Source organism: Chrysemys picta, chromosome 9 (assembly GCF_011386835.1).
Source record: "Chrysemys picta bellii isolate R12L10 chromosome 9, ASM1138683v2, whole genome shotgun sequence".
Taxonomy (NCBI): Eukaryota; Metazoa; Chordata; order Testudines; family Emydidae; genus Chrysemys; species Chrysemys picta.
Window position 1 is genome coordinate 16,147,633 of NC_088799.1, and position 25,059 is coordinate 16,172,691.

The 25,059-nt window shown below is 42.8% G+C and overlaps 1 protein-coding gene across 1 annotated transcript in view; it reads left to right on the top strand.

The window, feature by feature from the left end:
* Positions 1–1,306: 1,306 nt before the first annotated feature.
* The window catches only part of SLC7A14 (solute carrier family 7 member 14), a 70,330-nt gene continuing 46,577 nt past the window's right edge, over positions 1,307–25,059 (top strand). The window contains exon 1 of the mRNA XM_005299250.5: positions 1,307–1,743. The gene's annotated coding sequence lies outside the window, so the exon portion shown is untranslated. The remainder of the gene's footprint in view (positions 1,744–25,059) is intronic.

Below are 25,059 nucleotides of genomic sequence, written 5' to 3' on the forward strand. Positions count from 1 at the left end.
ACACACTGGCCTAGTGTGTCTTAATCCCCCTCTAGTGCCTAGACCATTTGAAGAGATTTGACTCTGATAGGATTCTGAGGGGTAGAGTGGCTATGAGTGTGGAATACCTTTAGCTCAAGCAGCAGCAGACTGCTAAACCTCTTCATGTACTACAGGCACCAGAGAGGACAAAGACACATTTGGCAAGTTGTTACACAAATACCAAAAGCAGCGGATGAATCACTTGATGATCATTGGTTCTTTTCAGTCCCTCAGAAGCACCTGGCATTGGCCACTGTCAGAAGACAGGATACTGGGCTAGATGATCCTTTGGTCTGACCCAGTTTGGTCATTCTTATGTTCACCAAATACTTCCCCATGTTTGAGGTGTTCAAAATCTTGATCTGAATTGTCTACTTTTAGCCAATCTCTGGGAAGTACGTTTTATAGCCCTGACCATTTTTCAATTGCAAGTTAATTTGGAAAAGGCTCTTTCTGCAGCAGGCTATGGGATTTCCTCTACCGTAGTTGTCATGCCTGACCCATCTCACCTTGGCAGCTAGAGAAAACTGCAGTCCTTACCCAGGAAATTCTCCATTGCTTTCAGTGGGCATTTACACTACATACCTGCAGGATTTAGTCCTAAATATCTATGTATGTGGGGAAATGTATCAGACATTAGTTCTCATTGGCATTTTCAACGGGATCGGATGCTGCCCAGAAACCTGTGATTGACGGGGGAAATGATGAATGGCCATTTTCGAGAGAAGAGATTATACAGGGCGTACCATTTGCTTCGTAGAGGCAGTGTACAGCACTGAGCTTCATAGCGTATCACAGCATGAGTGATGACATGCTTCACTCCTGAGGTAGGAGGTTGGCTCACAGAGGGGGTTAGTGGAGAAATCTGAGGTCGGAGAGTGATACAGGGACAAGTAAAACTCCTGGACCTGTTCCCTTCTGCTCTCCTCCCAGCCCTAGCACCAGGCTTCCCCCAGGCTGATGGGGTGGGGACAGAGGCAGGAGTACGCCCCCTTTCAGACTCCCTCCCATTAGATGGGAATCCACTGGGATTCCCCCCACCATCCCAGCCCCCCCTGCATGGGAGGCTCAGGCAGGGACCCCACCCCCACGCCCCTGTAGATGGGGAGCTAAGCAGGGGACCCCCAGGGAGTCTAAGGCGCGCAGGGCCGCCAATGGGGGCAGCAGCTGGTCCCCCCCCCCAGGCAGGAGCCCCCTGGAACCCATCACCCAGTGCTGCTGCTGCTGCTCCGCGGGGGCGCCCGGCTGCATCACGCCTGTGGCGGCGGCTCTGGCAGCGCTGCGCGGATCACGTGGCGGCGGCGGGGCGGGGATGGGGCGCGCTGAATAATTGAGGAGCTGCAGCGCCTGGCCTCCCCCTCCCTGCCGGCCGGCGAGAGGCAGACGGGAGCTGCCGGTGCGGTACGCGGACCCCCCAGCCCCCGGGAGTCAGGAGCGGCTAACGCCCCTCGCCAGCCACCAGCAGCTGCTGCAGCCTCCTCCACCCCGGGCGGCGCTTTGCAAGCCCGGCCCCCTCCCCCGCCGGTTGCGCGGGCAGCAGGAGCTCGGAGCTGCCACCCGCCCCATCTCCAGCCGAGCTCATCCTCTCCATCCTCGGGATCCTTGGGCTGCAGGTGCTGCAACCCCCACCCCAGCCGGGCTCAGCTCCTGCATCCTCCTCCGGAGACAGCCCGGAGCTGCCAACCCTCCCCGCACCAACTGGGCTGAGTCGAGCTCCCGTGGGTGAGTGCTGCTGAACCCCCGTGCACTGGCCAGCTCCTTGCCGGCTCTCCTCGGGGTCCCACCTCTCCTCCCTCCCCGCCGGCTGCCCGCCAGCACTGCCTGGGATTAGGATTATACTGGGGGGGGGGGGGGAAGGGAACAGGGGGTGGAAGGAGCCGGACTGACATGCCTGTTCTCCTGGGTGGAGGGGGCAGTACTGGGGGTGAGGCATCACTTCTCAGGCTTTGGTAGTTAGGAGTTGCCCCTTTCACCCTCCATAAGAGACTCAGAGGCTGCCCATGTCCCTGGAGGGGGTGGCGTGCCCATTGGTGCTGGGGTGTTTGGGGGTCCCCTCTCTTTATGCTGTTTCTTCCCTGCCCCTGGGACGTTGAGAGACAGTCTGATCCCTGGAGGAGAGCCATTCACAAATGGATTTTTTGGGGGTCTAGGTGTGTATGGGGAGTGGGGGTGATGAGGAAAATGTCTGGGCTCTTTTCCCTCCTCTTCTGACCCCACCTGGGCACTCATTGGCCTGGGAGGGAAACAGGGTCAGTGTGTTTGGAAGTGAGGGTACCCCCCCTCACCTCTCACACCCCCAGTAAGAGCTGCCCTAGATACTGCCATGTACTAAAGGGATGCCGAGGCCTTGCACTCCTAGAGCAGAGCAGCATCACCGTTGGATAAGAAGCAGACAGCCAGGGCTTTGGATATGAGCTTCCCTACTGCTGGGAAATGAGAATCCAGCACAAACTGAGAAGTAATTCACCTGGGATATTGTTTTCCTTGCCTCCCATTCACCTGCATAGCTTTTCCTAGCCTTGGCCAGAACACTACAGAAGGAGAGGTGGTGCCTTGGTACCTTCTCCTGTTACAAGCTAGGAGGAAACAAAAATGAGGAAAACCAAACTGACTTCTTAATGACCTAGCCAGACTGATTCTAGAGGAGAAATTTGTATTTTTAAAAGTGCTAGTAGCCTGTACTGTAATGGTGAGCAGAGGACATGATGGGTTTAAGTCTGATGAGCTCAGGATTAATAGGAGACAGAGAATGAGAGAGAGCAAAGTGAAAGGATAAACACAGACTGATCTGAATTAAATAATATGTACCCAGGAAAAGCTTTCTTCTTACAGGTTCTGAGAGAGAGCATGCTCACAGGGGACTAGTGGGACCGAAGGGAGAGGGGGGGATATAAAAGATGCAAATCAGGTGAGGGAAAGAAAATGTAAGGAAGGAAATTAAGTGAGTGAGTAGCTGGTTGCAGATATCTGGCAGGATCAATGTGATCTCCTTTGCCATCAGACAGGTCTCTACTGTAGAAAGGAACTAGACGTCATCATCACATTAGGTGTTGTTGACGAAACACAGAACCTTAGCCAAAGGGGCTAATTTTGCTTGTTGTGAAAGTGATTCATCCATTTCTCTAAGAGCCGGTTTTTATTGATGGATTTAACTCTATGCACGTCATAGCTGTGAATTCTCTGTCTCAGTTTACGGGTGTGTAAAATGGGAATATAATAATTACTTACCTACATTGGAGCAGTGTTATGAGGATTAGTTGATGTTTGCACAGCACTTTGAAGGGGGAAAAGAGCTATCTAAGGGCTAAGTATTATTAAGAAACCCCAATGACTGAAAAAAAACAGGAGTTCTATACAGTAGTGCAGGAAGAAGCATGGGTGCTGTTCGAGGTGCTGAAATCTCCATTCTTGGATCAGCAAAAGAATCAATTAGATAGTGACAATGCAGGTATTAAAAAACAAACAAACAAACAAACAACCTTGCATTAAACATTATGACTGAAGCTGGAAAAAGCCAAGGCATCAAAATTATGACTGTCACATACTATCCCTGATCTATGGTTGCAAAACCCATTGACATCACTAAGAGAAGGATATGTCCCCAAATTTAGGGCTTGACCCTCCCATCAATTTTCATAACTCCCATTGACTTTAAGAGCTATAGTGGGTCACATTCAAGCCTGGACTAATTCCATGATTCCATATTATTTAGTACTTATTACCACTTTTCAGGTGGAATTTTCAAAAGCACTTAAGCCACTGCTCATAAGTCACTTAGGGCTTGTCTATATGGTGGAGTAATAGGCACTATGGGGGTGTGATTTCTAAAGCACACTAACATGTTGCACATTAATTGGTATATTAAGACCCTTGATGCACTTTTAACATAGTGCTGTTTCAAGCAGTACTACTTTAAAGTGCACTAGAGACCCTTTAGTGCACACTAGCAGGGTCTACGTGGACCAATTAATGTGCAACACATTAGTGCCCTTTAGAAATCACATCCCTGTAGACCACATTAAATCACTGTGTAGACAAGTCCTTAGGCACTTTTGAATATCCAACCATCTTTAAGCCACTTTACAAGCAGTGGACCACATTCCCCTGCGGTTTTCATTGCCTGTTAAATGTCAGTTTACATACCATGACTTAGTGCATCCCCATTGAGGTAGTGTCAGCAGGGCTCCTGCAGAACCCACAGTAGGAATTAAAGTTGCTTCCAAAACCCTGCAGAAACTCTACGAAGGGCAAATGGCAATAGCCCCAGCTGTCTTCTCTCCTTCTGACACAAATTAACTGCATTAATCTGGCCCATTAATGAATTAATCCTCTCAATATCCCTCAATAGTACACAAGTATGTTAACGTGGCAGGATATTTGTTCAATGGGCCAAAATTTGTCATTTGACACTACAAGTTGGGTTGATAAAGATAACTACACCTGGATGTGATATACTTAGACTTTTGTAAGGCATTTGACTTAGTACTGCAGGACTGTCTGATTAAAAAATTAGCATTATCAGTATCAACAAAGCAAACCTTAAATGGATTAAGACCTGGCGGACAGGTTTCAAAAAATAGATGTAAATTTGGAATCACTGAGTGAGGGTGTTTCTAGTGGGTTTCCACAGGGATCAGTACTAGACCTAACATTTCAGCAATAATGTGGAAAACAATATAAAAATCGCTGCTTATAGAGTTTGTGGATGACATAAAGATTGGCAGAGCAGTAAATAATAACGAGACTGATGCACTATTCCAGTATCCACTTCTGGTGTCCACATTTTCAAAAGGATGTTGAAAAATTGGAGAGGGTGCAGAAAAGAATGAAAAAAAATGATTCCAGAGCTGGAGAAAATGCCTTACAGTGAAAGACTTAAAGAGCTCAATCTGTTTAGTTTATCAAAAAGAAGATGGAGAGGAGACTTGGTTACAGTTTATAAATATCTTCACTGAGAGAAAATACTCTGTACTAAAGGGCTCTTTAATCTAGCAGAGAATGGCAGAACAAGAACCAATGGCTGGATGCTGCAGCCAGACAAAATCATATTAGAAATAAGGCATAATTTTTTATCAGTGAGGGTGATTAACCAGTGGAACAAACTACAAAGAAAAGAGAGAGATTATCCATCTTTGATGTCTTCATATCATGACTAGATGTCTTTCTGGGAGTTATGCTTTAGTCAAACACAAGTTATTGGGGTCAATACAGAAGTAAATGGAAATGTAAAGGCCTATGATATACAGGAGGCCAGATGACCTAATGGTCCTTTCTAGTCTTAAACTTTATGAATCGATGCATCAGGCCCCAGGGTAAAAAATCCCCGCTGCGCACACACACATTCAGTTCCTTGTAGGAACTTCAGCACATACTCTGAGAAGAGAATGAATGAGAAGCCACCTCAACTTTGAATGCCTTACTTTTTCCTTCATACTGCCTCAAAACTTTAACTTTGCCTAAAAGGAACTTTTCTTTGTATGCATCAAAGACAGACAAATCTTACATGCCTCTTGGGCGAACACACATTTTAAAGTGATCTAAATAACTTCTTAGGCTCATCTGACCAATGTGCAAATTCATCCCTAGTCCAGCTTCATTGACTTCGGTGCACCAGGGAAGAATTTGTTTTAAAGGTGTATACACAAGCTTATGTTCCTTTTTTTAAAAGCAAAGTTTATTTTGGATACCGTAGATCATAGTGGCCCATAGTCTATTGTGCAAATCATGCTCACATTTCAGACTACTGACCTAAGAAACTTCTTCCCTCCTTGGATAAAAAACTGCTTTCTTAACCAGAGGTTGCATGTGCCCAATAGGGGCATGATCCTGCTCCCATTGAGGACAATGGGAGTTTGGTAGTGATTTCAGTGAGAGCAGGGCCAAGCTTGAATAGCCAAATTCTTTGCTCCCTGTAAACTGGTGCAGCTCTTCTGAAGTTAGTGGGTTAGCAAGGGTCACAGAGTTGAATATAGCCATAGGGCTCCAGGCTAAAAATCCTTATGACATTTTAATTGAAAAGACTGCAGAAAATAGTTGATAAATAAACTAACTTAGACCCTCCCAGCCCCAACCTTGAAATACCCAAACACATCAGTCCATTGTAAAACTAAAATTATCTTGAAATTTTCTGTTTAAATTATTAAATATTTTCTTTAGTAATAAGAATGCAAACAAGAATCAAGCATTTCTCATTTGGGTGAGGTGGTGGAATTCCTCAAGCTAAAGAGTAATTTTTGTGTCTTTCAAACTTGTTAAAGAAATTAACTCCCATACTGGATCCATGACTGTAAAGTTTAAGGCTATATGTAGGCCTGAACCTACAATCCTTTTGTGAGTAAAGCTCTCTTTGTGGGAGCCAAGGACATGCAAAGGTGCAAAATCAAGAATTATGGCAATTTTTGGGCTAATTTCTGAAAATAAGATTTATAATGGAAAGCCTAACAAAATCCTAATGGTAGTAGACCAGATACTCATCTTAGTTACCACAATGTAAACTCAGAGCAACTCCCATGAAATAATTGGAGCTACTCCTGGTATAAATGAGAGCAGATTCTGACCTAGTGTCACAAAAAGCAGAGACTCATAAAATATTATTCACTCAAGCAGTGAGATACAGCTGAGTAATGAATGTTAATTGAGAACAATGTTGCTAGTATTCAGTAAATGTTTTCATGACATGTGTGGTTCCCGCATCTCACTATTAACCTCAACTCTGGGCAATATGGTTATTGAGCGAGATCTCAACACAGGCTGTGGGCCCTGCTAATGCTGACACTTCTTCTCTATTCTATATTGGCTCGACTGGAATGTTGTTACTAGATCATTGTTTTTCCCTGCAATAAAACCATCAAAGTGAAGCCCAGGCATTTATAGAAAATAAAAACAGTGAGATGGAGCCATGCAGGGGACCTACATTCAGCCACGTGATTCTATTGTTTTATTGTCATTCTGCATTACTTTTATATCAATAATTTACTGAAAGACATAATACCATAAATTAACTCTACCTGGCAGGTGAACAAAAGAACAGCTTTTATGGCACTATTTTTCAAACACTGCATTCTAATTCATGAGCCTTTCTAAAATTACAGGGCCAAGTAGTTTGTTCTTAGCAGGGAAGTAGCTTATTGCCGAATAAAATAGTTATTGCTATTATGTTACAGGCATGTAGGGGGGGATTTAGTTGCTGAATCTTTTATGCAAGTGTTTTTCAAAATGAGAAACTGACCCATAATTAAGCTCAGTAGAGCAGAGCAGGTATATGGAGCGCCAAGACTGACTCTTTAAGGGAACATCACTGATATTAAAATGCAAAGATAACTCTGTGGCATTCTGAATTGGAATAAAATATTAAACTGAAAGCAAGGCTAAATCCTGCTGTCCTTAATGGAGTCAAAACTTCCACTAGATTCAAAAGGATTATTGCGAGAGTAAAGACTGCAAAATGATCCCTATGTGTATTAAATTTGCTCAGGAAGTGAGTAATAGAGTATATAAAGCCTCTTATTTCTAGGTTACCAGTTTGAATACAGCCTGTTCTGGCAGTGACTGCAATGTGTTGCCGTGTTTAGTGGCCAATATGAAATAAATTGACGGTCTCAGTCCTGTTCCCAGTACCATATCACCACCCCTTAGGCACTAATCAGCAATCTTGCTGGCCAGGGTTTGGATCATGGTTCAGCACAGCTCTTTAGCCTATTATGGAATCATAAAACTGGGAGGGACCTCGAGAGGTTATCTAGTCCAGTCCCCTGCACTCAAGGCAGGACTAAGTATTATCTAGATCTAGACCATCCCTGACAGGTGTTTGTCCAACCTGCTCTTAAAAATCCCCAATGATGGAGATTCCACAACCTTCATAGGCAATTTATTCCAGTGCTTAACCACCCTGACAGTTAGGAACTTTTTCCTAATGTCCAACCTAAACCGCCCTTGCTGCAATTTAAGCCCATTGCTTCTATTCAGTAATGACCGTGATAGCTATTAGGGGCAACTTCCCCATGTGGACAAGCCCTTATATTTGACCCTCTGCCTCAGTTCCAGAATCAGCTCAGTACTGTATGATGGGATTGAGATAATCGGAGATAATTCAGCTGTCATACGATACTATGGACTTCAGTTCACTTTGTGCACTGAAGTCCTGTTTGTTAAAGAGCCTGCTAAGTACTAGTTCTTACATCAGTCAAAGAAATCTCTCATACAATATTGCCAATGGGTAATTCAGATGATGCCTTCCTTGTTCATTAATCAGTTCAGCTGCTGAATTTCCTGCTGTTGTAAATGAGTGCAGCTCCTTTGACTTCAGTAGAGTTTTCCCTATTTGCACCAGCAATGAATTTGGCCCTAAAACTTTAGAAGTAGCTGCTGTACAGACAGAGAGACAGACAACTCGTTACTACTGAATAAGGTATTTACAGTACCTGGGCCATTCTTCTGCTCCTATTAAAGTCAGTGCATGTTTTGTCATTGATTGTCTCAGACAGACACACAATGATTAATAATTGTACCTGTAACTGCTGAATCCCATAAGAGCAGAATAGATGGCTGGTGCAAAAAGTGGTCAAGCAAACATTTATTTAACACTTTGTGTATCACTGGACATTCGTTTCAAAACCCCGTATAGAATTTCAGTGAAGATTTTGTATGTCTTAAAGAAACAATTTGGGGTTGAGTTTAGCCCATTTCTTAAGCTATGTAAAAATAAACTTTAGACCAATGAAAATGCTTCCATGATTTTTTAAAAATGCAAATAGAAACACACACATACCCCTCAATCTCTCCCAGCAGTGTTTGCAAACATCTGAGTGCATGAAAGTGAAATTAATTAGAAACAACAGTGAAACTGGGTCATCTAATTGAGTTGTCAAAGTCTAATGAAATGCAAAAAGGAAACAAAGTCTGAATGAAAAGTAACATAGCTGTCTGAAGCTCTTACTGTTAGAAAATTTTTCCTAAGATTTAATCAAAATCTGCTATGCTGTAGTTTGAACCCATTGCCTCTTATCCTGCCCTCTGTGGCAAGATTCTTTCAGCTTTAATAGAACAAGGAGGGGGGTTTGGTAATACAAGCAAGGAAGTGCAATATGGAGAGCAGTGGGGGCCATGAGATCTTCAGTTTTGAACAACCAATTACATAATCATATATGTAATAACATATAACAGGGGAACATAAGATAACAGATCATAATATAACAGCAGGATTTTGTAAGTTCATTTGGCTGAAAGTTCCACCAGAAGCAAGAACCTTTGTAAATCATATTTCAGCAGCAATATTCTTTATCATACTTAGAGCTATATATGGTCCTCTTTCCACACCTAGAACTCTCCCTGGGGGTTGCTTGCATGGTTTCAAGAAAACAATATTGCTACTACTTTTTGTGGTATTGTCTTTTGACCAACAATGCTATTGTAGAAACATCCTAGTCTTAGATATGCATTCATAATTTATTTACTGGGAGATGTCACAACACACTCATGCTACTGCCTGGTGTTACTCATGCTACATACTACGTAGGTATCCATCCCTTAACTTATGAAAATAAATGACTAACACACAGATAATGTACTATCAGTCATCATCTTTGGCCAACTCCTGTTCACAGTATTCATGTGAATAGTTACATTGAAACCACTGAGACTAGGTGAGTGGGCAAGGCGGATTTGGCTAAGCCTGCAGACATATAATACAAGCTCTTGGACCCAATCCTTCTCCCATTCTCCCAGTGGGAGGTTTGCTATTCAGAGTATGTCTACACTGCAATCTGGAGATGTGCCTGCAGTACTCTCGACGCAATATTGAAGGGTCACTCAGCCAGGACACGAGTGCTCAGGCCACTTAATGAAAATATGCATTGACGTAGGTCATTTTCATTAAGTGAGTCTCAGACAGCAGCCACAACCTTCCATCTGAACAATCACCTGGCCAATTAACCGCTTACAATCTGTGTTGAGGATCCTCCAGTTCTTTTCCAGCCAGCTGTCACTTATTTAGGAGTCAAACTGTATTGCAGTCTAACATACCGGTCCCATCTAGAACACTTAAAGAAAACGGTCACCTCTCAGATTGCCTTCGTCCAGAAGCAAGCGGGAACCTCCTGGGGAACAGAGGCGAATGTTTTGCAAACCTCAGTCCTAGGGCAGGTATTCACTCCAGAAGAATGTTGTGCTGAACTTTGGGAAGAAGTCAGCATATGCATCTCATTGACTCAGAGCTAAACACTACCACCTGTATCATTAGTGGTTGCCTTATCCACACACTAATGTCTAATTGATACGTGTTGGCTCATATAGCTCCCTCAAAACTTCACTGAGATGCCATTACCCTTAAAACTGCATAGAGAGCTATGACGGATGAAAACTACCTGCTGCACACAAGGCTGACAATGGTTCTAATAGGCGCAAATAAGCAATGTACACGTCCTGCAAGAAGATCTGCCTGCCTCCAGAAGAAAACACTTACACCTACAGTTCCTGCTGACTTGCCATGACTAGTGTTGTGACATCCTTTTGCGGTGGCCGTTCATATACTCATGTCCAGTGCTGCTGGCCCAGTGTCAATCTCAGATGAAAAATGGCATATCATGGCCAACAGCCATGTCCTTGCAGAATGGCAGAATAGAAACAGAGACAGGGATAGCGACAGGCTTGCTCTTTCTTGTATGAAATGCATAACCATCAGCAATATAGCATGTATTATATGGCTGCTTTGGAGAAATTAATAGGCTATACATGAAAAAGTGCATTTTCTTATTATGTTTTCAGTAATTTCCTTTCTTCAGCCATCTCTTGCATTAATTAGTTGATTAGCAAAAGCATGGAAATAGGGCAGCAAGGCATAATCAATTACAGTTGTATAACCGATGATAGAACATGATAACCAACTAATCAAGCCCCACGCGTGCACAAAAAAAGACTAATGCATTTGAAAACTGAAAGAACAGAACCACTTTTGAAAGGCTAATGTGTTCACAGTTTGAGAAGATTCAGAAGATCATTTACTGAGCAGGGGGGACTTAACAGAGATGGTGAAAAGCTACTGGAAAGTGGGAGCCTTTGTCAAGCAAGGAAGAAAACAAAATACTTAACCTCAAGAAAAGAGAGTCACAGGTTTTTTAAACAAAATTTTTCAGAGTATAGCATGGGGCTTAAACAGGAGATGGTGAGTTTTCAGAATAATTGGTTTCTTTCAATTTTTAGACGATTGAATCTTTCTGTTGAATAGTCATATTTCAACAGCCTGCCAACACTACTATAATGTCTTCAACTCTTGGAGCACAAATTGCTTTCTCCAGAGATCACATGTACTGTAAGCCATAATCTCACGATAATGAATTTCCGGTAATACAGGCCAGTACAGGTTTTGAACTGGTGACCTAGAGATGAAAGGTCTACAATCTGAAGCAGCTCCACTCCTTTCCCTTTTGCAAATAACAGTTTCTTAGTGTGTTCTGAAACCGACATGATTATCTTTGTTAAACAGCAACAACTTCAGCTGTTCTAGCATCTTCAGCCTTATCCCACAAACTTTTATTCCTGCCTGAGGTCCGTACTCTCACAAGAAGTCCCATGAAAGCTAATTAAACTACATATGGGAGTAAGGACTGTTTGCAGAAGTTATGGTTTGCACACCAACAGGGCCGGTGCTACCATTAAGGCAAACTAGGCGGTTGCCTAGGGCGCCAAGATTTGGGGGCGCCAAAAAGCAGTGCCCCCAATTTTTTACAGCGTTCTCTGCTATGTCCCGTCCCCGAGCACGCGGTCGCCGCTCCACTTCTCCCGCCTCCCAGGCTTGCGGCACCAATCAGTTGTTTGGCGCCGCAAGCCTGGGAGGGGAGGAGAATTAGAGCAGGGGCGGCGTGCTCGGGGAGGAGGCGGAGCAGAGGTGAGCTGGGGTGGGGAGTTGCCGCACGGCTCCCCGGGCCAGGGCGGAGGCGGGGAGCTGCCGCAAGGCTGGGGGTGGGGGAGCGCAAGGTGGAAGTTTCGCCTAGGGCGCGAAACTTCCTTGCACCGGCCCTGCACACCAATGATAAAGAGTCAGAGGGACGCAAAAGGCCCACTCAGGACACTGACAGTTTGAGTGAGGCAGACACGCCCTCTCAAGCACAAAAGCTGCCAGAGGTAAACACCACTAAGGTAAAGGAGAATGGCATTTTTCCCTTTCACTAATTGCAGATAACTCCTGAATGCAAGGAGCAGGTTTGCATGTGCTTTTTCTACGCATCACCATTGTGGGGTTATTCAGGATGGAATAATCCACAACAGGTCAACCTTTCCCTTGAATAATTCTGCCTGTCTCCAGCATTCTTGGTCTTCTAGAGCTTGTATTGCCCAGAAGGCCATAGATACACAGTATTGCCAACCCCGGTTGTTCAAAAATCATGAGTGAGGCACCCCAAATCATGAGATTGGCTTAAAATAAAGGAGCTTTTTCAAGATAATACATTTGGGGTTCTTTTTATTTGCCTTCCGGGTTGAGGCTTTTGGATGCAGGTGAGTCACATTTTCAAGCTTCTCTCACAATCACAAGAACTAAAAACTCACTTTTTTAAAAACAGAAAGATGAGATTTTTCACATAATCACATGATTCCAGGAGCTGGGGCTTTAAGAAATAGACCAAATATTTCAAGGCTTATGAAAAATCACTCATAAATCACAAGAGTTGGCAACACTGGGTATTTCGTATTATATCCGGCCATAACTGCGGGCTGTTAATTTCAATAAAGCTACTCAAAGAGTGAGGTCAGCATAAGCCGGGGAGGGCGGGGGAAAACTGGTCGTATAGACCAGATTCTAAAAGGTGCTGTGCACTTGCAAATCTCATTCATTTCAATGGGAATTGTAGGTATTTGGTCCCTCTTGATATCAGACCTGTGTTTTAAATGCTGATCATTACTTTTCTTGTTTGGAAAGTTGTAATGTCAAAGTGTCATCATGCCAGTTCTTTCCTGAACAAGATAAACTGTGTTGTTGCCACTGAAATTCGCTATATCCAGGAAAGAAATAAGCTGTCATTATGATGTATCCGCCAGCACTGCCAATACAGACTTTGTAAAAGTAGAAATCCACCCCATATAATTAGAATGCTTCACACATTAATAAATAAACTTTTGTGAATTATGTCAAATGAAACAGCTCTCATGATTAGCCTCAAGTAAACTGTAATGGTTTTCATTTGAAGATGAGGAGAAAAAAAAAAGGATCTGCAAAGAAAAGAGCAGCAAAGTAATTATAAAGCCTTCATGCTGCATATTATTAAAGGAAATACACTTCTTTTTAAAAAATGAACACTTATGTCTTAGTAATTATTTCTTACTATTAAAATGATTGGATCAGTGCTACCAAATGGCAGACTGACCACCATGGCATAGTGAGATGTGTTATATAAAATTAGCTCTCACCAAGACAATAATTACTATAAGTATAACCTGACAAATAGCAAAGGGCCCACAGTTCCAAACACACAAAGCTCTAGCTGATCATCCCTAATTAACACTAATTGGAATTGTGCCACTAAAATCGTACACACATTTAATTGAAAACAGACCGCTTACTATGAAGAGACTTCATATGAGAAAATATTACACATTGATTTTTTCAGATGTCTCTGCATTACAGGGTACAGAATCTCTAATGCCCCAAGTAGAGCTGGCGGGTTCAAAGTGTAAACCTATCGTTTGAGTCTAGTGCCTCAGAATTTGGGTGACCCACATGTGATAACTTGAACTCTGAAAATCCCATCTCTTTAGCACTTAGAGCCAGATTTTTAAAGGAAATCAATGGGAGATAGGTGTCTAAATACCTTTAAAAATCTTGCCATTAACACTTTCTGGAAATCAGGCCCCTTTAAGGTAGCTCACATTGGGCACCAAACTTGAGGTACTCAAAATCACTAGTTCTTTTGAAAATCTTGACCAGTTTGTTTAAATGTTATTCTTTTTATAACCCCTAACCACAGAGAAGTATAGGACTGCAGTATTTGACAGTTGTCAATTATAGTAGTGTTTACATGTGGAATACAAATTCACTCAACTGCGGCAAATGAAAATTGGAAAGTATAAAAAATTGTTATAATTATTTCCTAAATAGAATGTAGTATAAGTGGTAAAGCCTTACAGTCTTTGATAGGGTATTGAGATGCTTCAACTTCCTCTGCAAACACTAGCTAATTAATCCTAACTGCACCCCTGCAAGATAAAAATTGTCTCCATTGTACAGATGGCAAAACTGAGGCTGAAAGGTTAAGTGACTTGCCTATGATCAAAGAGGGACTCTGTATCAGAGGTAGCACTGAGAAGTTCCTGGTTCCCAATTCTAAACTCCAACCACTATTCTAGTGCTATTTTATGTATGTTCATTAGCAGGACTATTATTCTTTTAAGGCTTTTATTTTGCAATCTCAGACACCAATGACATATTAGACCTTTTTAACAAATGTGTAAATTGACTATCACTGTATCTGCCATTCTGATTCCTTTTTTGTCACTAAATATTCTGTTGCAAATTCAAATAGAATGTTTTAAGCATACTGCATTTCTTAGAACATATTCAGTCTTCAGACAATCTTTTAAGTCTATCTTAAGTACACTATGCGCGGTTCTGCACCGCTCTACACTTTGTGTAGTCATTTATACCTGTGCAAAGGGGGCGTGAACCCCGGTGTAAAATGCAATCAAATCAGAATTTTAAACAAGCTTTCCACAAGTGTAAATGACTATACAATGCACAGGATAATAGAGAATCTGGTGCTTAGAGTTATATGGGATGTGTTTTACTGGGAGGTAAAGATACTATTTTAATGAGCATCACAGAAGTGCTTCTAATAAAATGTCAATTTATATTATTGGGCAGATGTAGTAAGAGCTATTAGTTACTGATACCTCAGAATACATCAAGCAAATTGTCTGTCAGCCCAATTCTGTGAGCTGCTTTTTCTTAACTGTCAGCGGTGGTTAATATATATGAGCTGGAGAATGTGCCATTGGCTCTTTGACAGAGGTTTTCTATGCAGATACCACCGTATACCAATATTCATGCCTATGATGTTCTACTCAGGACACCAGAACTGAGAGCCACTGAGAGCTATTCCTTTGCCTCAATAGGAGAGTTTGGCTGGAGATTAGACTGTCAGCTCCCTTCCACCCCACCTCACCCGCAAACTCCTTGAGATTCTGCCAGTCTTTACCTTGCCTTCAAGGCAACAGTCAGTGAACCCCAGTTCCCCAGAGACATCTCTCTGTAGTGTCCAGACCCTCTCACTGGACCCTCACAGAAATTGTTAAGTTTGCTGCCTCCAAAGATACAATGTGCATATACCAGCCCGTTAGGTTAGCTGCAGCCTCACCCGTCACTTCAACAAAGCAGCACGGACACCGTTTATAATAAAACTAAGAATAAGTTTATTAATAAAGAACAGAGATTTAAGTGATACTGAGCGGGGGGGGGGGGGGGAGACCGGTATGGTTACAAATAAAAAATAAAACATACTTTCTGGCGTCTAAAGCTTAACAGATTGCAATCCTGGCCTCAAGCAATTTCTAACCTATAATCAGGTCCCAGAGACTTCAGCCCACATGGTTGAAGGATCCAACTTTCACTGCTTCCAGGAGCTCTGGCCTCTTCCGTCAGAATGTCACAATGCCTACACTCTTTCTGACATCGTATTTTTATTATAGCAATAATGCAGACTATTGTAAAGGACCAATGTAGGCTGGACAAATTGTGACTTGGGCAGCGTCTAATTGCATGAAAGCTTAAACCAGCAATCGATGTAGGTACTTAATGGCCTTCACCACCAAGCACCTTATGGAGAACGCCAGTTTTAATCTCAGACATTGTAATTAGTTGCCCAAATTCCTCATCCTAGTGCTCATTTTAGTACTGAGGTGTCTGAAACTGCTTTTTTTTTTAAATCTGCCTTAATTAGTTAACCCAGCTTCCTTCAAACACAATAATGATTAATCCAGGCAACCCATTGGTGGGGTGTGGAGGGAAAAGTAAGTGACAGAGAGAGAGAGGGAAAAGAATCTGCTACAGTTAACAATTCATGCGTGTTATTTTGGCTACTAATGGAATACAGTACAGGTTTTGAGGACTCCTGGGTTCTATTTCTGGTTCTGCTGCTGACTTGCCTTGTGACTCTGGTCATGTCACTGAAGCCCTCGGTGCCTCAGTTTCAACATCTGTAAATGGGGATAATACTCATCCACCTTACAGCAGCATTAACACTGGTAAAACACAAAGGTACTGAAATGAAAGGTGCTATAGAAGCACAAAGTGCTGTTAAATCCCCCAATATTTCATTTTACTATTAACAAAAAAAAAAGTTTTAGTTGCTGGAGAACAAAACTTGACTAAGGTTAAAATAAATCACTAGCTTGATTTCAACTAAAATTTGTATTTTAAAAACAAACAACTCCACTCAGTCTGAGAATTCATATGTCAAAATTCAGCCCCACATCAATGTTAAGCACTCAGGCCCAGATCCTGAAACTGGAACTGTATGGGTGGAGCCCCGCACTTGCCTGGAGCCCCATTGATTTCAAGGATGTGTTATTGGGTGATAAATCCCTTAATTCAGTGGTTTTCAACCTTTTTTCCATTTGTGGACCCCTAAAATATTTCAAATAGAGGTGTGGGCCCCTTTGGAAATCTTAGACATAGTCTGCAGACCCGCAGGGGTCCGTGGACCACAGGTTGAAAACCACTGCCTTAATTTAACAGATTTATAATGGAAACAATGACACTACTTTTATTGTTGTATCACAGCGAGGCATTGACATAGTAAAAAACAAACATATTAAACCCCAAATCAGATTACATTTAAAAGGTGCGTAAGAAGGGAAAATACTAACTTGATGAGCATCTTCACCAGAAGCATTCCACCTTATCTACAGTGGCTCATAACTGCTGTCAGACTCACTTAATTCTTTTGTAGGCAAACTGAATTGCATTACTGACGTCATTACTTTCCCTGCTTTAGGAGATGTATTAAAATCAATAGTTTGTATTCATTCAAACCAGCCTGCATCACAATCACCAGGCTAATAATTAATAAAGAGGAGAGAAGCCTAGCTGGTGCATTTCTTCCTCTCTGTTTCTCTTGTCTTTCATCTCAGGTCCTAGCTGTGCTAACTCAGCAAGCAGTCCGTAGTCCATTCTAGTCTGGTTTAATATTTCAAGCTCGCATTTTAAAGACATGGTACCTCATTCCTTGTGCAGTCAATGGTCCAAAAAACAAAAAACAAACAAAAAAAAACGAGATAACGCTGTAAGGGACATCCATGAGAGCAAATCATTCTTCAAGGGAAAAATAAAGCCCTTATTAATATTTATATTATAGTAGCACCCAAATTGTGCTAGGCACCTAGACAAGCTGACAGGCACTACAATGCTAAAGGAAAGGTCTTGTCCCAAAGAGCTTACAATCTAAAGAGACAAAGGGTGGTGTAATGTTGCAACATACAAGCAAAATGATCAGGGTAATAATACCTCTCAGCAGTTCCATTTTTGCAATCCTGCCAGGTGCTAAGGGGCAGTCCATAAATTACATAATGTATTAGGGGTGGGTGGGTCCTCCATTACTTAAATTTGACAAGGGGTGGGTCTTGAAAAATCACCAAAAAATGTATGTGTTATGTAATTTATGGACAGTCCCTAGCCAGTGTCATCTCCCAGCTTTGTTATTTTAGTGTTAATCTCTGTTAATAAAACTAGGGTCCAGGAAAAGGGCAAGGTTGAATTCAACAAACTGTGTAGGCTGTGTCTGAGAGCAGGTTGGGAAAAGCATCTGCCTTGCTCCTATAGTTCTAAAGCAGGCAAAACGTCCATTGGCAGGAGGGAGTGTTTTCCCCGTGTCAGGATGTTAGGGGCACGCCCAGAGTCTATGATTATCGACTCCAGCTAATTCCATTTGCTGTGTTCTGATGCGCCTCATTTCAGGACTAGTGCTTTCGTAGCAACTGGGGTCTATTGTGTCTTAATGCTGCACCATCTGCTTCATCCAAATGCGGTCAGCTGCTGCTAGCACCGGAGATCAAAATAGCCCTCAGATACTGACATGTGTTTTGTGCAAATTCTTCAGAGCTGCCTTTCTGAATTTTTTAGATTAGTTTTGCAAACCCCCACACATGACAGAATGCCATTTATTTAAAACATGCCATGGTGCTGAGTACATCTCTCTCTGATGCTCAGTAGTCTGAAGACTACAGGTAATATTTGTGGCATAGCTGTCTCTTTAAAAAAAGCACTCAGTGTGTGTGGTGATTATCACGCTACAGTGTAGTGTAATTGGGATTTTTATAATTACTTTTGTAATAACACGATTGATTGTGCAAAACCAGGGGAAATCCATCCCGTTTTAGCTTAAGGAGAGCCCCTGGTTGGCTCCCTGCTAGGATTAGTGGGGAAATCGCAGTGGGAGTTGTCAGTTGTAGTTTATCATCAGTGGGTTTCTTTTTGGTGCTTTGTTTTTGCATCCCTGATACTTTTCACTTAAAAAACAACAAAAAATGTCCTCTCAAAGCCCCTTTACTTCAGCACCTGTTGTGACTGGAACTAATGGGAATCATTAACCAGACAAACCTTGTCTGCACTATTCTTTTTCCCCCTTAAAATCTCCCCTTGTTGCAGCTCCATTGATGTTAATAACAAAGGAAGCGCTAGTGTAGATGGGCTGTGGCGTTTAAACCTGCTGAGGGGAGGCTTAGATGACCTGATGCTAAAAATGCCAGGGCCTGATCTATACTAGTGCTCCCACCAATGCTACCACTGGTGGTGCTGCACCAATACTAGTGCAACAGTGGGAGAGTTTAAGTAAAATACCAGCAGAGACCCAGCCTTAAAGAGCTCTCATCAGTCTCTTGCTATTAACCAGCAGTGAGGCACTGAAGACTTTCTCAATTGCCTCATATTTAGATGTCATCTTGAGGCTCAAGGTCACACAAGAACTTTCTTTTTGGCACTTCCACCTGAGAAGCCACTGTTCGAGCCACTACTATAATGGCAGCAGATGTGGCAGGGCTAATAGGGCCAGAGAGAGGCTAGCAGGTAGTTTTGAAAAACCAGAACCAGACAATTTGGATCCACATTCTACTTTCCTTGAATCACCAGCATGAAGGGAGAGGCAGGGAATTCAGATTTGAAAAAACAATATAAGTACAGCCTGCCTCTTGTCTTAGTAATTTAAAGGCCCTGGTCCTGCGATGGGTTCCATGAGTAGGGTCACTGCCCCATATGGAAACAATGGCAGTCTGTCCATCTGGAGCCCATTGTAGGATTGGGACCTGAATAGTGATCCAACCCCCGCCCCAGCCATGCTGTGAGAACACATTTATTGCCCTGCTATGGTCTAAGTCCCTACGGTGCTGTTTCCCCTCCTCTGGAATCACAAACAAGTGGAGGATACGAATAATCAAGCTGAGCACTTACAATATATTGAGCTGTATATCAGCAGACATTCCCCCGGCGAGGGAAGCAAGTTGGTTTTATTGTGACTATTCACAGACTGAGTAGCTGACGTAAAGCATGGCAGAAAGCAATGGCTTTTCCTGGTTGAGCGGCTTGGCCTGCTCTTGGGCAGGGAAGTGGACATGTTTTTTCCCGGAACAGTGTCGGTCTGCACCAAGCAGCTCATGGCTGGAAGCCCAAGTCTCCTTCAGTGCCTGAGATACAACCATTTCCTAATTATCTCCACAGTCCACAGGCCAGCGCTCAGCACTGTGTGGGGCTATGGAAGCTAGCTCTCACAAGTGCTGAATATGCCCCAGTCATTCCCAACTGACAGCAGGAGACAGAAAATCAAGGATAAAAAGAGCTATAATTTAATAAAGATGAAATCATTAGTGAACGATATCCTTTCTATTCAACTATTGAACCATCCTCAAGAATTCTATAGCAGGGATAAAAAAAAAAATCTTTATTAAATGCAGTAGGTGATTCAAAAAATTCTACAGGACGGTTACCATTTTCTACCACATTCTATAGGACTCCACCAGAATAGTTATTTGAGGGTCCATTTGAACTCACTGGGGACTTTAACACTCAGCATTCTCCCAAAATCTGTGGGATGACAGGGCTGACATAGCACTTGACCTCGTATATCCACACTGGCTCTAGCCCCTTGTGGTTCCCCTCTGCCCCCCACAATGGGATTCAAATGGAGCCAGGCTACCATGTGCTCTTCCTTGGCCACGACTGTCTACAAGGCCACTCGAGCCTTGTCTTCACTAGGAAGAAAGCTGGATTTTTACTACATGGTAAAATCCTCGTGTGGACAAGGCAGTTGTAGTTTTCACATGCATTAGCTGGTTGAGGCAAACCCCAGGCTCCCCTCGCCCTGCCCCAGTCTTTACATCGACCTTTAACACATGTTAATACCTTTACCTCATGAGACCATCTTGCATCTGAAGAAGTGAGGTTCTTACCCACGAAAGCTTATGCTCCCAATACTTCTGTTAGTCTTAAAGGTGCCACAGGACCCTCTGTTGCTTTTTACCTCATGAGAGTTATCAGGGTGGTGAAAAAAACCACCCTTTTTCCTAATGTGGACATACCCTGGGAAGAAGCCCAGAACAAAAGAAATAGAGCCCCAGGCTTCATTATCTTTCCTGGGAATCTCCAAAGGGCCATATGGAGAATATGCATCCCTGCCACCAACTCATCTCCACCTCATCCCACAGGACAGATCCCAGAGCACCCTCCATGGGGTTTGCAGGGGAAGAGAGGAGTAGAGGGGAAGGTGCCTTGGAGGTAACTGAGCCCCACTTCTGCACAGGACAGGGAGGAGAGATGTGCAGAGTATCCCTTCCATTCATGGAAACGACAGGGAGGAAAATAAACCCACCTTCTAACATTACTCAGGCAAACTCAAAATTGGCTTCAGTGTAAAAAACTTGAGTAAGGCCCCTATGATTTGCCCTTTCAACGTTTTTATTGCTGTTGAGTTTCTCCTTTTTAGACTCATTCTGTAACCAGTTCCTTTGAAACTGTTCGCTACACAGGATCAGACTGATTCCCCTCCCACAAGCAAAATGCATGGGGCCAGGGCCATGGAAAGAGGAAGACTCCAAGTTTCAGCTCCTGGCATTGTCCTTAAAGCATCCTCTCTGGTGGGAGAGGTTTGAGGCTGCAGGTTTTGGTGGCTTCTCCACATCCCAGCCCTGTGAATGTAGGGGATCTATGAGGAAGGAAAACCCCTTCCATGCTGTAACAAGAGGCCCCCCCACAAGGATGGCTGCTGCTGCCTCCTCTGCTCATTGGCACTAGAGTCCCTTTCTGCAGCCTGCTACCATTGGATGGGTCACCTTGATCCTGCGCAATACCGGCTCCAGAAAGGACCTAGTGGGAGATTCTACAGCTACCACCTGATTTTCATGCACAAATACAGGGGGCCTTCAAAAAGAGCAGCCTCCCCTGAAACACCCCATACTCCTTCACCCCATCCTCTGAACTGTCAGGAACTCTGTCTGCACAGAGCTCCAATGGACGGATGTTGGCATGGGGCAGACCTATATGTAGAGGGGGCCCACAGGGGCAAAATCCACCCCATTGGTAAGCTCAAAATGGTTTAAAATTACAGACAAGACAGTGAATGAGGGTATCAATGAGGTTTGCATTATGAATAATTCAGAAAATGTATCCATGAGGTAAAGAAGATTTGTGCCTGTAAATTCCTAGACCGATAGCGTTGATTTGATTGCTGTTTTAGTCAATTTACCCTAATGAAGAAGAGTGTTGCAGTACAAACACCACTTGCTAATAAGCGTGTGGTTGCAGCAGTAAATGTTAGCTCATAAGAATGCAGGCTGGAAGAATTGACTCAGACTGGTTGGCAATGCAGACATTCTGCTTAATGGTGTATGGCTTGGCAATCCAGTTAGAACTCACCGAATGAGAGTTCGCTTTCTGCTGCAAGTTATTGGTGTTGACACTGAAAGAGACTCTCCTGAGCTTTCAGGTTTTATAATTAAAAGAGAGGATGATAGCCAGGAGTAAAATCCTGCCATCTGAGCATCTTTCTTACTGGCTCTGGTTGAAGAGAAGTCTCTTAAGGCCTACAGCTTTATATACCCAAGATATACAGTATGCTGATCTGCCTTATTTGGAGGTAGGAGATTCTGCCAGTCAGAAATGATCAAAGCACAACACAGAGCAAAACAAACCTTCCCAGACTATCTGTTATTTTAACTGTGTATAGCAGGCTATAAGAAATTAGTGGAGCAGAGCAGAAATGAGCTATTCGTCACTGCTTCATATAGTGTTTTATGTCCATGATATTTTTTTCTAGGCTTTCAAGTGGGACAAAGGGAAGCTTTTAAGTCTGCAAAAGAAACAATGTACTGATATAGTTTAATTAAAGTGCTTATCTGAAATGCTTCCAGATGTTTCAATATCATAACTGCAGTTATCAAAAGTTAGGGCATTTCAGTACTTTGAGACTTTCTTCCTTAATGATTCTTAAAAGGATTATAAAAAATCTGATGTTGCGTAGAACTTCATGGCTGACACTTAGTAATAGCAATGATAGAATTTAGGAGAATCTCTATTAGCTGAAATCACTATGGTGCCTATGAAACACAGTGGAGAAGTTCTAATTCCACCCAGGAAAAGCCAGGGGTAGACATTCAAACACAACATAGATACACTAGAGAGTTAATTACAGTGTCTGTATATTATATCACTTGAATATAATTTTATCAGGACTTTCATTATAGTAACATCAAACACTTACTGGACAAGGCCACTGTCTCCACCTAGGAGATCATTGCAACATTACTATGTAACAAATTTCTTTGTAATTCTCTTTGACATACCTTGGAGTATGAAAGGGACTACCTACAGCCTTATTCAATCACAGCCCTCTTAAAATTCTCAGCCACGGAAGGACCTGCCCCTAACATTAGGAGCATGCTCACTATGTCCCCATGGACATTCCCAAGAACCCATTTGCAATATACGGTGTCTGGGATGAGGTCTGTGATTCTGTCCCGGCCAAACAAGGAGGTAGATTCAGGCAGCCAGGAGATACCAAAACTGGCATTTTGTGTCTGTTAGAAAGGGGGTACTTGCACCTTAGAATGAAGAGCAGTCTATGCAGCTTAGGGGCTTTGGGTAGCCCAAACAGATACACTCTAACATTCAGAAATGTTAAGGCCAGAAGGGAACATTAGATCATCTGACCTCCTGTACAAGACAGGCCACCCAACTTCACCCAGTTATCTCTGTATTGAGCCCTATAACTTGTGTTTGACTAAAGTATTTCTTCCAGAAAGGCCTCCAGTCTTGATCTGAAACATCAAGGGATGAAGAAACCACCACTTCACTTGGTACTTCATTCCAATGATTAATCACCCTCACTGTTAAAAATGTGCACCTTGTTTCCAGTTTGAATTTGTCTGGCTTTAACTTCCAGTTACTAGTTCTTGTTTATGCCTTTCTCTGCTGATATCTTCTCCTGGTGAAGGTACTTTATACTGTGGTCAAGTCACACCTCCATCCTCTTTTTGATTACCTCCCCAGATTGAACTCTGACAGTGCGGCATTTTTTCCAGCCCTCAGATTTTTTGTGTGGCTCTTCTCTTCACCCTCTCCAATTTTTGTCCAAGTCATTGTGCAATCCCTTCTCACAGTGTATCCCAGTAAGTTCTGTGACCTTGGATCAGTCTCACCTGTATTTTACCTTCAGGTAATGATTGGCCTGTCTGCAAGTTGGGATCAAGATCCAAACTTTCCTACAAATTGAAGATATTGTCTCAGGGGTTTCATTAAGCCCGAGAGAGAAAGAGAAAGTCAGCCACTAAGGGCAAGATTCTGCCATCCTTACTCATGCTGGATAGCACCTTCTTCTGAAGTCAATGGGACTCCTCATGGAGCAAGGTGCCACTCAACATGAATAAGAGCTGCACCGTCTGACTCTCAGGTTGGATCCAAACTTCCTCAGAGTTTTACAGGGTGGGGCTCAGATCCAAAACTTTAGTTCAGGCCCAACTGTACTTTCCCAGTCTATAATTGAATATCCCTATAGTCTCTTTGGCTTCAACATAGGCTATAGCATGAAAGCAGCAAGGCATTAGGGAAAGAGAAAACTAAATTTAACTAGAGCTGGAGGCAGTGCTTGTTGACTTTAAAAATTCATGAGCTAATTATTCCTCATTTTTCCCCCCCTCTAGAAGGCTGCAAAGCATATGGATTGGAAATCCAAACTGTGCATTAAGGGGGAAAAAATATTTATCCAGCAGAAAATTAACTAATCAGGGCACAGAAACAGTTGCTCCTTCATGGAGAACCAAATTTGTGTCCTGTAAAGGAACTAATCTCTCATGGGCAAAAGGAAGTCAAAATTAAAGTCTACATGAAGATTTATAAACCATTGCGAAGGAAGACTTTTGCAGAAATATTAAAAACAGCCACTTTGGCAACTAAACCCAATTATATTGCTATAAAAAGGAAACAAATCAATTACTATTGATTCTCCTTTTCACTGATTTTCTTACTAAACCTTTGTGTTTCCAAAAATACCCGAAACACAACACAACCCTTTGAAAGATATTCTTCAAACAATTCACATGCAGAATCTATGTATTTTGAGCAATTCATTGTTTTTCTATTGTTAACCGTGCTTTTGATTATTAAGGCAGGGGATATAGAAGCCTACCTCCTGGGTTCTACTCCCTCCTCTGCCACTGATTTGAAGTACATCCTTGAGCCAAGTCACTTTGGCCAAGCAGTTCAAAAGTGGCCTTTGATTTTAAATGGCTTCATTTCTGAGTACCCAACTTGGGAAACTTCTAATTTGATGCCCAAAACAGAGTGACACAGAATGAGTGATCACTTTTGAAAATATAACCATTCTGTGTTTCATTCTGCCTCTCTGTAAAATGGGCACAGCAGTATTTACTTACCCAGAGGGGATTTTTTGAGGCTGAGGGCTTGTCTAACTGAGAAAATTGCATCAGTTTAACCTAAAGGACAGATTTAAACCAATCTAAAGCCCTGTGTGAACACCCTTATTTCAGTTTAAGAGTGGCTCTTTTTCAGTATAG